Raw genomic sequence first — 474 nt, 5'->3', positions numbered from 1 at the left:
ACGGATTTGTCAACAGGATTATAAAAAAGGTTACGAACTCCTGAATTTTCTAAAGTTAATAAAATACAGAATAACTAAAATATTTCATATTGGTATCGCCCAATTGTACTGACCTGGAAATTCATATTGTCTGGTCATTTTTATCTCACATTAAAATCTGTAAAGGCAAAAAACATGGGCCATTGAAGTTGGTTGGATCATGCGATCCAATCAGCTTCTGCGCAGTTGTTGCAGGTTGAATAGTAAATAGCTTCCAAGTGCATGCTCCTTGCCTAGGAAATGGGCCACCACTAATAGACTGCAGAGGTGGCTGGTAAGCTAGGCAGTGAGAAAAAAAGTATAGAATTTAAAATTTCTCCAGAAAGGAATTTTAAGAAAAATAACATTTCTAAATTACTTATTTTTAGAAGCAGTTTGCAATTTCCCAATTCATTCAGATGAGAAAACCCAGGGGCATAACGATCGTTATGGTCC

Source organism: Dendrobates tinctorius, unplaced genomic scaffold (assembly GCF_039654945.1).
Source record: "Dendrobates tinctorius isolate UK_male_01 unplaced genomic scaffold, ASM3965494v1 ptg000138l, whole genome shotgun sequence".
Classification (NCBI taxonomy): Eukaryota; Metazoa; Chordata; class Amphibia; order Anura; family Dendrobatidae; genus Dendrobates; species Dendrobates tinctorius.
Note: the sequence above shows the minus strand (reverse complement) of the source record.